At 33.9% G+C, this 17483-nt stretch overlaps 1 protein-coding gene across 1 annotated transcript in view; it reads right to left on the minus strand.

Annotated features, from left to right (window-relative positions):
* The window catches only part of LOC145246655 (neuronal acetylcholine receptor subunit alpha-10-like), a 1821427-nt gene that overhangs the window by 1803848 nt on the left and 96 nt on the right, over positions 1-17483 (minus strand). The window lies entirely within an intron of this gene.

The following is a 17483-nucleotide window of genomic DNA, read 5'->3' on the forward strand; positions in this document are numbered from 1 at the left end:
TTTCCTTTAAAAAAATTCATGTCTGAGAAGAGGTGAACGTCAGAGGGTACAAGGTCAGGAGAGTAGGGAGGATGGGAAGGATTTCATAACCACACGCCTGTGCTTCTGATCTGGCGACATGCGAGTTGTGGACCGAAGCGTTGTCATGTGGGAGGAGTGTATATTTGCTGATCTTGCCCCGCCTCTTGATTTTGATAGCTTCTCTTAATTTCCTCAAAAGTGAAGCATAATAGGCTCCTGTAACGGTGGTACCTTTGCCAGGAAATCTGACATCACTACTCCGTCCTGTTCCCAGAAAACATTGAGCATGACCTTGCCAGCTGAGGGCTGCACCCTTGCTTTCTTTGGAGGTGGTGAGTCCAAGTGCTTCAACTGCATTAACTGGGCTTTGGTCTCTGGATCATAGTGATGGACCCAGGTTTCATTCTGTGTAAGCAGCCTTTTAAAAAATGTTGACTCATCTTCTTGGCGTTCTCGCTTCTGGAATACTGTGAGCAACCTGGGAATCTATCTGGAAGACACCTTATGCATATGCAAATGGCCATGAATGATAGTTCCACAGACCGTGTTCTAATCTTGACATCTTGGGCTATTTGGCGAATAGTAATGCGCCGATCTTCCAAAATGGCAGCCTCAACGTGACGGATAGATGCCTCATCGATGGCAGAAGGGGGCGACCAGGTTTACGAGCTGTTTCCACAGACGTCTGACTATGTTTGAATTCACGATGCCAACGTTTTACAAGGTCATATGATGGGGCATTATCACCATAAGTTTCTTTCATTTTATCAAAAGTCCCATGTGGTGCGCGTCTTTTTATATACAAAAACCAGATCACTGCTCGACATTCCACAGGCTCCATTTCATACCTTACTCAGTTCAAACACCTGTAAAACAGAAACCGCAATGAGTTCAGAGGTGTAATTTGCCACATAACTCCTAGAGATATGAATCACTGCACATGCAGAATTTCATCTAGATCAGACAACTGAAAGCGGGTCAGGGACATTACTTATTGCACGCCCCTCGTAACAAGCCATGAATGCACACAATTACAACTTATACCAGTTTATTCTCTAAACCTATTTCTGTTTGCTAAAAATCCAAATAATCGGAGACTCGTTTTTGTTTTTTAAGTCAAGCCAATTGATTTAATAAAACTCGTCTAGAATATAATAGAATAATAGTAGTTTATTGAATCGCATTTTTTACAAGGTAGTCACCACTTATCAAAGCCCGGAAGCCACTCGGGGATAAGTATTATTGCGTGTACAGTGCGTTAGTATTGGAGATGTGATAAAGTGTCTTACTTAAGAGGCGGTTCGTCACGAATTTGTTATGTTGGACTTGAAGACATCCAGGTTGTAGTAAGGTGGGAAACCGGCAAACGGAAAAGTTCCACAGGCGTGCCCTTCTAAGAAAGAAGCATTGTTCATGGAATCTACGTTTTGGTTTTTGCACAGAAAAAGAGTGGGGGAAATTTTTAACAGTGGTTTCAAAGATTTCATAGTTTACACTTTAGCAGGTTGTCATATTTTACACTATTGCTGGTTAAATTTCACCGTTTTAGGAAACCTATAATTCCGGCTTTAATCGCATTTCGAATTCAGTTTGCGATAATTTTTAGCATGGATATATTAAAATTTTATATGTGTATGTTTCACAGTAAAACACCCTTAAATTGCAAGCGTTTATTAGAAAAGTAAGGCATATATTTCGATAAAGATTTTTGAGTTTTCTCATTACGTTACTTCTTATTTTATATATCCTGCTTCCGTTCTCACGCGTTTGATTCTGAGTCACTGTTGACCCTTTTATCCCGTTTCTAATATTTAAAACCGCAGTTGTTATTACACCATGCCGATAGAGACGACACACATTATAAATCCAAGAAATATGAGAAAAAAATTCAGTAAATAACTAATTTTATAATGAATAAATTTTACAAATGAAATAAACTTTTAAGAATGAAGAAAGTTATTTAAACATTACACTTTGTAAAATATAATCTTTATAATGACTCGAACTTTAAAATCTAGAAAGTGTTAAACGTGTGCTTTAAATAGATTTCGCTTTTCCGCACATTTTATTTCTTAGTATTTCCAACTCTCGCTGTTTATAATTTATTTTTCTTTCCTTTAAAATACTTCCAATAGTCCATACATTTAACAATACCCGATACGCTACAATAGCTAACGCTAAAGAACGCAAAAATAATGTATTATTTCGAGTATTCAGACAACTGCTCTAAACTGGGTTTATTCTAAAAACTGCTCGGCCGATACAGCTTCTGATTTTCTTGAAAACACATCTTGTCGAAATCTATACGGAATATTGAACGTGTTTTATTTTTTTAATTTAAAAGCAGATAGTTTGATCTCATTCTACCAGCAATAGGACTCATCGGGTTACGTATAAAAAATGTTAAAAATCAGTTCTAAATGACAGTATTATAGATGTTGAAGGTTCAATCCTCGGTAAGGGCGCTGCTAAACATACAGTTGCGAATCACTAAAGACTTTTAGCCGATGTCTGTCGGAATGAAACCAATCGAACCCCTCGAATATGTACAATGGTTAGTTCAAAATTCAGCACAGATTAATGCGTTCGACGCAAAGACTCCAGAGTACGACAAGACGAATTTGGAGAAGGTCGCAGATTCCATCAACAGATGTTTGTGAGAATTATTCTACGATGAGAACTGCAGTCCGAATGATCCAAATAATGCAAATTATTAATCCTCATTTAAAAATCTCCAAATCATAAATCCCAATTCCACTTCGAGTAAAAATAGCATAGTAATTGTTCCTATATAATTTGCACAATAGAAACATGTTTTTATTTTTAGATGCTGGTTTTACATGGTTGCAATTGTTCTATTTATCGTTAATAGCTGCGGTAATCGGGAGATCACCGTTGCGTGTTTTTCCGTTGCTTATTTTACGAAAACTATGAAAATTTGAAAAAGTATAATCATTCTGTCATTGTCATTCCCGAGATTTTTTATTCATTTTAAACGATAAATATTAATTAGGAATGTGTCATCATATAAAGTGCGAGTGCCGTGTCAAAGGTTAAGCCTACTTCTGAAGTTGACAAAGACGTGGATAGTTTCATTAAAACGAGCGAAATTTTGTGATCCAGAATTCATTTTTTATGTAGTCATTAATCTTATCAATGCATTTTTACTAAAAATGGACGATGGCTGTGTATGGGCATCAGGAACCTGCATTGTTATACAAGGGTCGTTTCCAAAGTAACGCCTCCTATTTAAAAACAAAAAAGTTGATCAGAAATGAAGACATAAGTGTTACCATAAAAAACAAGCGATTTTTTGTGATCAAAAATTAATTTTTCCACATAGTCACTTCAACACTCAAGCACTTTTTGCCAGGAATGCAATCAGACCTCTTTTCTTCTGACGCATGTCCATAGAAGAGGATGATTTCTAAGTCGCACACCTTCAAATGTTAGAATAAAGAGGCGAAAAACTCATGTTATCAATGCATTGATTCAGTCATCATAGCAGTATCTTCATTTTAATTTAATTAGTATCATAAACTTAAACTAATGATGCTAAGTGTTTTTTTTCTAAAGGAGGGTACAAAAGGGATTGTGAATTAATTTTCGGCAGAAAAGCACGCACTTTACCTATTTTGTCTTTCAATCCTCATCTTTAACGAATGGGAGATGTTTCTGACAAAAGAAAACGTTGTCTACTTGTTCGGCATTTTTTTTTCGCGATAAGTAGCTAGATATTTCTAAATTCTATTTCTATCCTATTCTTGCTGGTATATCATTAGTACGGGAGTTAGAGATAATAATTTTCCTGTATTGACGTTATCCGTCTGATAATCAAGAACACGATCCATTGGAGTAACTACCAAGAAGGATGTCCTATTATCAGGTACACAATACCAGGGCTGCTGCATTGCCATTTAGCGGTTGGAGTCTAGACGACGCAGTCGCTTCTGATGGAGGCTACCAATGGTTTACAAAGTCTTCCTTCTTCGATCATTCTTTTGTCCTCATTTCTTTCTCTTGCTTCCACCTAGACCTAGCTCTTAACTACTTTGTTAACTTCTCTCCAACAAATTCCACAACCTATGAAAAAGTCTAACAAACAAATCAAAAGAAAACCCAGAACCACATCTTTCAACGTAGACTCCGACGACCAAGTGTGTTTTTCTCTAACATCAGGAGGTCTACGTTCCAATTGTCCAGAAATCAAAATACAATCACGGAAGACCGTAACTGACCTGTTACCTTTGTGCGAAACTGCCATTAACTCAATTGTTTCCGCAGCTGATTTCTCCATCAGTCAATTCTAACTCACACCCGAAACCGATCCTTAAAGGCGGCATTAAATATTTGTTTATTTAGCACTTATATATGTCCTCTACCGTCACCACAATGATGAAGTAGCTATCTTTGAGGGTACCATTAAGAAAATTGAGCATACTCTCTAGTGTCATCCCTCAACCAGCATTAACGTCTGTGGAGATTTCAATATTTACAATGTTGAATGGCCAGTCCATTAAAACAAAATAGTCGACCTAGGAAGATTTTCTCATAGCTTCTCCTTTTAGATTTTGGTAAAGTTGTTAAAATGTTATTAGGGTTATTCTACTAAGAGTTCTTACGAATGCTGTGCTTTTTACTGCGATAACTACCATATGCTTTCGTAGTGACACAAATTGCATAATGTGGTATTTTTTTTAAATTTAATATTCTGGCGTGGGATGTCATCTTGACTTATTATTAATCACAAATACTTACTGATATGGAGGTATAGTTCTATCCGCGTCTAATCCTTATTAAATAACTGCTGTTCTCCCTGACTAAAACTGCATTCAATAGTATGTACATGGAGTCTCACCAAGAATCAGTAGTTTATGCACATACAATAAATAAATAACGGGCGATGTTTTTAATTGGAGATTTTTCTTCGATGTAAGCATTGTGATATCTTTGAATTTAACGTGCATAACAATCATACCTTTTTATATTTAAGACTAAGCTTATGTTAAATTATTATATAATTCTTTATTTAAAGAAAATCTCCGTCACATTGGCTTCTAAACTTACACATTCAAATTCAATAAAAAAGTTTGATTGACATCTTTTAATTGGAGATTTTTCCTTGATGTAAGCGTTGTGATATCTTGTTGTTGCTCGCGTGAAATCAATTAGAGTTTTATTTCGATTTCTGTAAATTTAAATTAGAAGTGTAAGTTAAGAAACCAACATGACGTAGATTTTCCAAATAAAAATTTAAAAAAATATTTTTCCGATATATATTCAGTTTCTTTTCATTTCTTGACATTGGGAATCCCACCGATTGGAATATCTGAAAAAATAATCAGCTTCAAAACTAAAGGATTTTTCTTTTAAAGCGACATATTGCCATAATAAAGAAAAAAAATAACGATCTGATTTTATGTTGGATGGTTATTTTTATAGTTGAAACTTATTCTAAATTAGTATATAAATCATTATTTTAAAACGTCTGCGTCGCATTGGCTTCAAAACTTACAAATTACAATTCAATAAAAAAACAAGTTTGAATGGCATCTTAAATATCAAAAGTAACCAACGAAAGTCAACAGAATACATGATATGTGCTTGAAAATGTTAACTTATTGTCTGACGATACTGCAACCGGAAAAGATCTGTCTACGGCGCTATCGCCAATCGGGACAGACTGACAATATAACTAGGTGTAACGAGACTATTTGTCTCTCTCTCTCTCTCTCTCTCTCTCTCTCTGCCAGTTTATGCATCCCACGTGTACTCATGCAGTTTTTAAGGCTTATTACAATTACTAATAAACGTTTACTAAAAATTAATCATCGGTATCCGAGTGATTATACTGGCAGATCCGTAATAACACGAATTCTCAGCGAAAACACAGATGCATCATAGATTATGGATTGTAGGATATAAAGTAGATGTAAATATAACATGACTGGTAAAAGATATTAATATCTTTAAGCATTGGTTTTACTAAAACGACTAGATTCAGCACAAAAGTGAAGTTGTCTATATGCACTAAGACAAAGAAGACAACCGATTTAATTTGATTGGGAAAAGTACGCACAAATTATTTTCTACTTCATGTTGCTAAAGCAATGATCCGTATATTAATTGTTTCCAATAAACATTGCATTTCAGTTTAGATGGCGGAAAAGAAACAGATAAGACAAAACATTCAACATCTGGAAGTATATCATCATTAATTTCTCGACACTCGTTTTTTTTTTAGAACGCAACACAAAACGCTCGAAGTATGATCAGATCTTTAAAGTGTTGTCAGTCCAAGCGAGGGGGAAATAAATCAACCAGTTACCTCTAGTAGACATTTTCGAACCATGATAAACGGATATTTCTAGGAAAAAGTGGGATTCCCAGCAAATAAGACTCAAATATTACTAATTGGCAACCATATCTTTCACGAAAAACACCCGTCTAGCTGAATCCACTGTGAAAAATTTCCCCCACTCTATATCTGTGTCTAAATCAAAACGCGGATTCCATGAACAAAGCTTCTTTCTTAGAACTGCACGCCTGTGGAACTCGGTTCTATCTGCCTGCTTCCCACCGGACTACAACTTGGATGTCTTCAAGTCCAACGTTAACAAATTCCTAATGAACCGCCCCCTTAAGCAAACACTTCATCAAATCTCCACACTAACGTAATGTACTTGCAATAACCCTTATCCCTGAGTGGTTTCTGAGCCTTGATAAGTGGTGATTACTATGTAAAAAAATATATATATTCACGAGAGAACTGGAGATATATTACAGGCATCTATACGGCCAATTAATGCTCGTGTGCCGTTTTGTTGTGGGCACACCAACACACAAAATCATCTTATATAAAATGCCCTGAATTGAATAAAGATAAACAAAAGGACCGGAATTAAATGATAATCAACGAATATGTTTAGTCATCAGATCGATGAAATAGACCATATTTCAACAAATCGATTGATTGCCAGATCTTATCGGAGAACAATCGTGACGCAATAGGAGAAAGATCCATATACCTTTCACAGTGACTAAGTTCACAATATATTGTAATCCACATTGTACTGCAGAGAACGTACTGTTGATTTTATATAAAATATTTTTATATAAAGTGGCTTGAATGAAAGTTTAATATACAAAAGTATCGAGTATCATGCTTCTATTATGCTCTACACAGAAGTATGCATTTCGGACGCAGCATTGTCATAGCAAAGAGCCTACTGTTGATTTTTATCCATAACATTACTGGTTATGTGGTGATAATGGCTTGAATTTAGGTTTAAGGTAAAAAAGTCATTTATCATTGTACAATTGTGCTTTTAACAACCTCTCTTTTCGAACGCGCCGCTGCCATATTAAAGAACCCACTGCTGATGATTTTATATGTTGAACTTTTCGGCTTGTGTTGTAATACAACTCAAATGCGCTCGTGATGGTTAGCTGTGTAAGGAATCAAATGTGATCCAAATAGCCTTTTTCTTCTTTCCTCATACTATTCCTACTACCGATACTTATCGAGGAGATTCGGACACAAAACCTATCTAAAAACACTGCCAGCCACTTAAAGTGCCTTCGTGTGAAATTTAATGAAAATCGATCCAATTGTTTAAGAGCATATAGAGAACGGACTCAGCCACACAAAATTATTTTATATAGTAATATATAGATAATATATATATACATATACATACGCACACACACATACACATACATACATACATATATATATATATATATATATATATATATATAAATCAGATATATAAACCTGTGAGATCCTTTTGATGATAAAACGTGAACATAGCGTAATTGTCATATATATTTTCAAATCTCATTAGGATAAAGGTATTTCAAAAGAGTCCCCGGCTTTTACACCTCAATTTAAATTAACAGGGACGGTTTTTATCATGTATACATCTCCATAGACAAGTTGTCGGAGATAATGTAGTCTCCATTCGCACGAAAAAAAAACAAAAAACAAACATTTTAGATATTTTGTCCTAGAGATAGAGAACAACGATGTATAACTGTGGTTTTCACCGTATACAGCAATAGAGTTTACTCAGCTACGTTGGATATATGACAAATACCCTGTTTAAATAATAGCCAAATAAAAGCCTTAACACGTTCTGCAGAGTAAATCCATACAATCTGTTTACACCCTTGCACACAGACACACACACACACACACACACACGCATATATATATATATATATATATATATATATATATATATATATATATGTGTGTATATATGTGTCAGGTCATATCATGTGCTACTGGTAACATGTAACCCAGTACTACCTGCCTCATGGTCGGGTCACCGGCGACTAAACTGGTTCCCCCACCAGACTTGTTTGGTGAGGAGGGCGGCTAGTCTCCCTGAAGGATTAAAAACAAGACCTTCCAAAGGGCGAATGAACTCCTGTTCTGGTCAACGGCCAACTAGCACCGTGTATATTTGTGTGTGTGTGTGTGTGTGTGTGTGTGTATTGGGGTGGAGAGGGCTCCCGTAAGCCGTGATGAAGGCAGCCTTTCTAGGAGAAGTACATCTATGATTTAAAAAACCATAAAGCGGAAGACAATTACCCGCATTCAGCTGGTCTGCAGTTTAATTTGTTGCTGGCTATCTTGCTCTTGCTTGTTGCTGGATTTCAACATTTTGAACCGAGAGAGAGACTTAGGTGTCGTACAAAGCTAAGACTCTGTAACATCATCTTTGTATAGATACTCCCTCAGGCATTTGGGCTCATGGATTTTAAATGTCTGAGGGAGTGGCACTCGTCTGACAAGACGTTGCAATCATCATATATATATATATATATATATATATATATATATATATAAAAGACAGGTCAGTTGCAAAGATGCAGATCCAATCAAACCTGTCTTCATTAAAGAGTGCTCAATGTAGGCCAGAGAAAATATATAGTATATTTATGATACTAACATTGGTTACATGTGTGCATAGATATTTCAGTGGAATCCCAATTCAGAAGGACCATTCCATCAGACATAGGGGCAAAAACTGAAAACTAAATTTCAGTTGTTGATTCATATATCTATAGTAGAACCCCAGGATATCACATTGAACATTGGTAACACAATACAGTAGAGTATATAATACACATATCCATAATCAAATAACAGTATAAGTAGCATCGTAAGGCGGGGGTAAATACCGTAACCAGGGTCCAGAAAACAGCGTATTTCACATCGTAACCTGAAAAAAAAAACGTATCCAAGAACCACCGTGTCTCGGGGTTCTACTATAATGTATATATATATATGTATGTATATATATATATATATATATATATATATATATATATAATACTAAAACTCTATGGATCTTGTATGTTTGCAATCAGATTTCCGGTTTTCAACATCCGGTTGCGCATGCGTAAATAGCAACGTCTTCAATCCGTTATTCCAATTCCGGAATTTTTATATCGCTTTTAATACAAACAATTTCATTTAATTTGATCAAATAGTTTTTTTTTTTTTAACGGCTAAAAACATTCAACTTCGTAAAGTCTGTCGCAGTTTCAAAAAAACTTCTCCCTTTTAAAAAACAAAAGTAAACAAACAAGAAAAACAACACTCATTATTAATAGAAGCAGCGGCGGTGAAAGAAAACACCTCTCACTTTCCCTCTAATAGATTTCAACACTCCTACTCCCTCTGTTTTCGTTACGTACGCGAGAAATCTTTAATTCATGTCATTATAAATAAATAATTTTATAAAATCAACCGTAGTTTTTTGTTTTTTTTTAACGGCTAAAAACATTCAACTTCGTAAAGTCTGTCGCAGTTTCAAAAAAACTTCTCCCTTTTAAAAAACAAAAGTAAACAAACAAGAAAAACAACACTCATTATTAATAGAAGCAGCGGCGGTGAAAGAAAACACCTCTCACTTTCACTCTCATAGATTTCAACACTCCTACTCCCTCTGTTTTCGTTAGGTACGCGAGAAATAGTTACGTGTATGTGTGAGAGAGAGAAAAAGGGAGCGATGTAAAACTGGATAGAGTTATCCCCCTTAACTAATGCAGACCTTTTTACTAGAGGGCGTTATTACAAAAAAAATTATTTTTCTTCTTCCCATGTTTTTTAAAGTCGTCTGATTACATTTCCAAACGGAAAGCTGAATCGGTAAATGCACACATTTCTATTACATTAAATAGTGTTTTCCTTTGTTGTTTTTAAACAGCAAATACTTGAATCATATGTTTTATACATATTAAATCCATTTTTTAAATCCAATATATTTTTTAAATCCAATATTTTAAATTCATCAGAAGTTTTTACACAAAAACGGAAAGCCGCATTGCTAAATGCACACGTTTCTATTACATTAAATAGTGTTTCCTTTTGTTGTTTTTTTAACAACAAATACTTGAATCATATGTTTTACACATATTACATCCATTTTTTAACACATTTAATATTTTAAATTTTTCAGAAGTTGTTACACAAAGCTGTAACAAATTATTTTACATTCTTTGTAGAACTTTACTAATATGTCACACAACCAAATAAAAAGTAAAAAAACCAAAATCAACGACGAAACCAATGTGGATCAGCAACAAGCTGAATTAGGAATTATTATTCAAAATAACAATGAACAGCAAACAACATCACGCCACATAATATTGAGAGAAAAAGGTGGTCAGCTTCAAACAATATCGGAATATCATCGATCATATGATCCACTACAGTATGTACTGTTTTTACCTGATGGTGCGGATGGCTGGCATCCCGAGATGACAATGACAAATAACCGGAAATTAACTGCTATGCGTTATTATGCCTACCGCATTATGATCCGTGATGATGAATTTAACCAAATATTAAGAGGTGGGAGATTGTTTCAGCAGTATGTTGTGGATATGGCAGGAAAAATTGAAGTAGATCGTTTGAACTACATTAGATTGAATCAATCCTCTCTTAGATCTACAACATACAGAGGTTTTGTCGATGCGTTACATGATAATGATGATCTTAGTAACATAGGCAGAACAGTTATTTTGTCATCAACATTTGTTGGTGGTCCACGATATATGATGGAAAGATGTCAAGATGCTATGATGTATGTTAGAAAATATGGGACTGCAACTTACTTCATCACAATGACATGCAATCCAAATTGGCCTGAGATTAAGGATAATCTCATTGAGAACCAATTTCCTCACGATCGACCAGACATAATTGCAAGAATTTTTGATTTAAAAAGAAAACTTTTCATTAAATATTTAACAGGAACACAAGGTCTGTTGGGTAATTGTATTGCCTACGTTATAAGTGTTGAATACCAGAAAAGAGGTTTACCACACCTACATTGCCTGCTATGGATGGAAGAAGAATCTAAACCCAGACCCCAGAATTATGATGATTTTGTTCAAGCTGAAATACCAAATAAAGTCGAACATCCAGAAGAACATGAATTGGTATTGACGCATATGATACATGGACCAAACTGCAACAGTACATCTCTGTGCTGGAAAAATGGGAGCTGTTCAAAGAGGTACCCAAAACCATATAGTGATGAAACAAGATGTGGATATGATTCCTACCCTATTTATAGGCGAAGGTCACCAGAAATGGGAGGTCATCAAGGCTATAAAGAAGGTAGAAATGAACCTATAACTTCCAAATGGGTTGTACCTTACAACATGACTCTCTTGAAGTTATTTAATTGTCACTTAAATGTAGAAATATGCACTTCTGTAAAATCCATTAAATATGTAATTAAATATACATTAAAGGGAAGCGATCAGGCAGTTTTCAGTGTAAGCAAAGACGAAATTAAGCAATACTTGGCAGGAAGATATATTGGACCATCAGAAGCAGTTTCGATGATACTGGGATTTCCAATTCATGTTAGAGAACCTGCAGTTGTTCGTCTTCAGATACATCTCCCTGATCAACATATGATCTATATTCAAAGGACAAGCAACAGAGACCTTAATAGAAATGCTTCTTGCACAACTCTAACAGAGTTTTTCAATATTTGCCAGAATGATGAATTTGCCAGAACACTCTATTACTCGGATGTCCCAAAATACTATGTGTTGCAAAATAAGAAATGGCAAAGAAGAAAAATGGGTAGAAGAATAGTTGACCACCCAGGAGGTTTTGAAGCAAATATTCTTGGTCGTATGTACACAGTCTCACCAAATAGTGGTGAATTGTACTTTTTGCGGCTACTACTTCACCATGTAAAAGGACCTAATTCTTTTGAATCTCTGCGAACTGTAGCAGGTCATATATGCCCATTATTTAAAACTGCTTGCAAAGAAAGAGGATTACTGCTTCATGACAACCACTGGATACAAACAATGGAGGATGCAGATAAAACGAGAATGCCAAGAGCGATAAGGGATCTGTTTATTGTGATACTTTTAAACACAGAATGTTCAAATCCTCTTGAGTTGTGGGAAAGATTTTCCAACTCCATGGCAATGGATTACTACAATGCAATGCAAATCCAAGTCAACAATCAGAACATGGTCAATAAAAATGCCATCAACAACACGTTGAGGTACATAAATGATAAACTTTGTGCTGCTGACAAATCACTGCAAGATTTTGGATTGCCTTTGCCTCAGAATTTACCTAATGTGATTCACATAAATAGAGCCATAATGGATGAGCAAAGTTACAATATAGCAGAGCAAATGACATATGTAAAGACACATCAACATTTATTAAATGACGAACAATCGATCATCTACAACTTTATATGCAGTTGCTTTAACACAGACTCTTCTTCATTGATTTTCATCGATGCTCCAGGAGGCACAGGAAAGACCTTCTTAATAAAACTTCTTCTTTCAAAAGTAAGGAGCTTAGGACAAATTGCACTGGCTGTAGCATCATCAGGTATTGCTGCAACATTGATGCCTGGTGGTCGCACTGCTCATTCCAGATTCAAGCTTCCTCTCAATGTAAGAGAAAATGATGTTTGTAATTTTGATAAACAATCAGAAACAGCCAACTTGATAAGGGCAGCAAAACTTATTATTTGGGACGAATGTCCAATGATAAGAAGGGGGACTTTAGAGACGTTCGATAGGACTCTCAAGGATATATGTGGAAACAATGAAACATTCGGAGGGATATTGACGGTGTGCAGTGGTGACTTCAGGCAACTACTACCAGTTATAAAAAGAGGAAATGATGCTGACATTTACAATGCTTGCATCAAAGAGTCGTTTTTGTGGCGTAAATTTAAGAAATTTTATTTAAAACAAAACATGAGAGTTAAAGATGATGATGATGAATACTCTAAATTTATTATAAAGATTGGTGAAGACAAACTTGAAAAAAATGAAAATGGTGAGATTGAACTGCCTGAAGATTTGATAATCCGTGCAGATAATGTTGACCAATGCATTGAATACATTTATCCTTCGTTTGACAATCTAGAAATGTTTGCGGAAAATTGCATATTAGTACCATTTAATGATACAGTTAGAGCAATAAATCATAATTGTATTGAAAAATTTCCTGGGCAAGTCAAAGAATATTTGTCATTTAATTCTGTTCTTGAAGGAACAGAAGCTACACATTACCCAACAGAATTTCTTGATTCGATAGAGTTATCAGGATTACCTCCACATAAACTTGAACTCAAGAAAGGAGCTCCAATCATATGTATGAGGAATATTGATCAACCACGCTTATGTTATGGTACAAGACTAATAATAGAGGAGCTGTATAATAATTTGATTGTTGCTAAAATTATTGCATCACAGTTTGAAGGAGAAATCGTTTTAATTCCAAGATTGAAAATGGTCTTATCTGAAGGTGACAATATTCCGTTTGCCAGAGTCCAGTTTCCTATACAATTAGCATTTGCTATGACTATTCATAAGTCTCAAGGACAGACCTTACATAAAGTTTTAGTTTATCTAGACAAACCTGTCTTTCAACATGGTCAACTATATGTTGCACTCAGTAGAGTTAAGCGAAAGGAAAACATAAAAGTTTTTTTAAAACACTCAAATTGTACAAAAAATGTTGTAAATAGAAAAGTATTGTCTTAGTTTTAGTGACGTTATTATTAGCATATGAATACAATATTTATTTTCTGTACAATAAGTGCTTAAGCACCCGTGCTTTTCAGCGATACATATTCAATAAAATAAATTGATTAATATAATTAATCTGGATATAAGAGAGTTAGAACCTAATAAGAAGTCTCAATTAAGCAAAAGGATAACAAAAGTTTTCTTTAAAAAAATTAATTGTACAAAAAATGTAAATAGAAAAGAATTGTCTTAATTTTATTGACCTTATTATTAACATACAAATTAAATATTTTACACAATGGGTACTGAATGTTTGCTTAAATTAAATGAAAAAAGTTACATTTTATTTTCATTTTCTATTTAAAAAGCCATTATTAACATGTGGAGAGTGTGTTTTTTATTATTCTGTACTTTCAACTAACAATTTCATTTAAAAGATGATATATCAAAATTTGAATTTAACTATAATAAGGATTATGATACCTGTTCAGTGCATATTTACCTATAAGTATGACCAACCACTTATAATTCAGTAACTGTAATTTAAAAAAAATAACAATTATAATAAACAGAACGACTCATAGAAATCTATCTATATTCTTTTTTCATTTTAATATACTTTCATAGAAATGCTTCTGTTATGTAAAAAAAAACTATTTTCTTTATGCCACAAGTGTCACGCTCATACATGAATTCCATAGCTAATATAACGTACTGACCCAACGGGTCACGGGTGGTCTAGTATATATATATATATATATATATATATATGTATATATATACATATATATGCATATATATACATATATATGTATATATATATGTATATATATGTATATATATATATATAAACTGTACCCGGCCACGCGTTGCTGTGGCTCAATTTGTTTTAAATAAAGAAATTATCTAAGTTTTACGTCTGTAGAACAAGCAACATGCACTTGTATATGTGAGAAGCAATCTAGGTGTACATGTTAGTCACATAAATGTAAAAACTGCCCCTTTGCCTTGTTAACGGTTATTGAAAACGCAAAGTGAACTGTGAAATGAACATATTTTTTAATCTCTATATTCGTTTAAATCATTCAGTGCACGTTCACTTCCTGTTCTTCGTGAAGTTGACAGAGTGGAAAACGTGGGCGTTTTATTTTACTATAGACATGCATGTGAGCACGCACTGGAAAGTCTTGTACATAAAATATGTGGACAATTTTCGTTTTGTATGAAAGTATAGTTTTTTATCAACAACAAATCGATCAAAAAATTGAAAGGAAATAAGTTTAAAGAATAAACTAGCAAAATAAATAGGAGACCGGTGATAATTCAGAAGAAAGAAAAATGAAAAGAATGTAAAAATGTTGTAAAATAAGTTTAAAAAAATAGTTTGGCATAATTGGTTTTTCTTTAAATAAATATGCTTATTTTCCTATTTTCTTTGGAATAAATATATGGCTTTATAAATATAATTACTGGGAATATTCGTAAACACCGTGGTACTTCTTTGTAATTGTAGCGTAATATTGCTTTTTAAGCCTATTGATTGGAATCTTGGTTTCGTTTAAATAAAAACTTCCCCTTCAGTTTACTTAAACATCTGATTAAAAATGAAAATAAATAATATGTTGTGTTTTTATATAATTATCCACCAAAATTACAAATCAACACTGTTTAAATACTAATATTAGTAAGAAAATTTTACTGACACTTCTTTGGGTCTTGACTTTATTTCTATACGAAATAATTAACAGTTTTTTTTTCTAATTTTTATATATTATGCAACTTAGCAATCGCTTTTTCACAAAATACCGATTTCGATCCGATTCGATACGGCTGACAAAAGTTTTAGCGAGACATACAAACATACATACATTACCATACACACATTGTGCCTTTTATATATTACACCAGCGGGAGTACCCGGCCTTGCCCAGGTGTGCTGAGGTGTGTGTGTGTGTGTCGGGGGTAAAACAAAACAATAATAAAAGGGAAAATGAAGAATAAGCGAAGTAAAAAATATGGCATACATAACCCTGTTTAAATGTTAACATTTCCAAAATATCGGAAAAAAACAAAAACGATCAAAACAGCGAACGAGATAGAAAAAAAAGGCAAATACAGAATAAACGAACAGAAAGACCGACATAAATACCCCTTTTTAAATATTAAAACTTTAAGAATCGAAAAGAATGTCCGACATGACGACACGAACGTGCCACCTTAAGGTAACGAAGCTGTCACTATAACCAGTGCTCCATGCTCGCGTCAACGAAGTAATGCCGTTTTTGTCTTCTATTGCAACTAATGCAAGAAATAACTTTTTCGCGCATGCGCGTTTGACTAAATTTTCATGAAAGAAGAATATTTTGCTACGCTCACTTATTGCAAACCTTTATTTCTATAAGAAATAATTGACCTTTGTTTTTCTAATTTTCACATATTATTCGACTGAGACATCGCCATTTCAGACGGTACAGGGTTCGATCTGATCCAATACCGCTGAGAAATGTTTTAGGCATACATACATTGAAACAGTCAGGTGAGATTCATATAGTAGATGTTCTTTTTTACCTTATTATTTCGAATAGGAAATGCGGTGTTGTGCGCAATAATAGAAAGGTGACGTCAATCGATATCTACAAATCACTAGATATTGAATGGCTTATAAAATAGAAACATTAATTTTAAAGGTTTCTATTAGTATAGTATACCATTTTCAATAGTCTTCTGCATAAGCATTTCTCCACAGAAACAATCTACATTTAAATTTATAAATAGAAATTTTTTTTTTTCATTTTAATTTAATTTGGATTCTAAAATGTTAATGTTTATGTTAATTATAAATGTAATTTTAAATTTGTCTAATCTGATGAATTAGTTTTCAAGGAAAACTTACGAGGAGTATATTTAAAAATTATATAAGATAGGATTTTTTAAAGTATTTTAAAAAAAAAGGCACTTGATTCATAGTAAATTGGTCGATTGAAGAAGAATATAAGCCTCTAATATAAGCCTTATAGAACCAAAGAGTTAACTATAATATGGCATTAATAAAATAAATATTATCCATTCTAATTAAGTCTGAAAATATTGGATTTTAATGCGTCTGTGAGTGTAATCATTAAAAATTTAACGTTTAAACAAATAGGGAAATTTGCACGAGATGTTGTAAAGTATAGGTATATGTCCACTTCTGGCTATAAACAGGAGGTAGATTGGCTAAAGAGAGCGTGATATGGGGATCTAAAACGGTTCTGTATTGTCAGATTTGAAACCGACGGTACCTATAAATTATCTCATTGAATATATAGATATCTCGCTGACATTCAGAATAGTAGTATTGCTTTAAATGAGATACCATTACTTGAAAATAAAGATTTTAGACAAGATATAACTTCCCATTGTATTTAACTAAAATA

Source organism: Euprymna scolopes, chromosome 24 (assembly GCF_053919585.1).
Source record: "Euprymna scolopes isolate OS-2025 chromosome 24, ASM5391958v1, whole genome shotgun sequence".
Lineage (NCBI taxonomy): Eukaryota > Metazoa > Mollusca > Cephalopoda > Sepiida > Sepiolidae > Euprymna > Euprymna scolopes.